The sequence below is a fragment of the Lactuca saligna genome, unplaced genomic scaffold (assembly GCF_052625555.1).
Source record: "Lactuca saligna cultivar CGN05327 unplaced genomic scaffold, ASM5262555v1 scaffold_103, whole genome shotgun sequence".
NCBI lineage: Eukaryota > Viridiplantae > Streptophyta > Magnoliopsida > Asterales > Asteraceae > Lactuca > Lactuca saligna.
Window position 1 is genome coordinate 6,667 of NW_027629782.1, and position 834 is coordinate 7,500.

Sequence of the window (834 nt, forward strand, 5' to 3'; positions counted from 1 at the left end):
TAGGGGGTACCATGGGGTCTCATTCTCATAGGTGCCCGGCATGGTTGATGGGCAAATAAGAATCGTGAGGCTGTATCGAGCACCACACACGAGGCATGCCAAGCCAAGCCCCACGACCCATGAAAGAGGCCATCCCCCCCAACACGTTGCCTTGATTTCTCGAACGGTGACCTGAAAATTAGCCCCATCTCCTTGAGTCTCCTCGACGTTGTGCCCATACACTAGCCCGTTGCCTTGATTTTCCTCGACATAGGGCGCAGAAACTAGCCCCGTTGGCTTCACCTGTGCCTCGACGCCGTGCGCATACTAAGAAATATACATCCTCAGGGAAAGCAATGGGTGTTGCTGTCACCAAGCTCCTTGTGCAATATGTATATATAGGGGGGGAGCCGTGGGTGAGCATGGGAAGGGATGAAGGTGCCAGACTGCCTTTGAGCGCGAGCTTGGGTGACTGTTGCTTGATTCCTAGTCGGTGGCATAATACCCCTCCGAGTGGGGGCCTTGGCGTGGTGTGGGGATGCCTCGTTAGGTCTCTGCGACACCGATCCAGGGTTGTGGTCTAGCTTTGGAAGTTTGGGATGGTGCTGTTTGTGTGGCAATTCGATGACGATGTGCTTGCTGATCTATGTTTGACGTGCTACTGGTGCTAGCCAGCATTTGATTTGTGCTGATGATTGGGAAAAGATAGGCGTTAAAGTGGCATGTGTTGCTTTTTGTGATACTACTATGGTACGCTAGTCTATCCTTGTTAGATGTGCGGTTGGTGCCTAAGCGTAGCTAGCATTGGTTTAGCACCGATGACGCTGAGGAAGCAAGCATTATCAGGAAGCATTG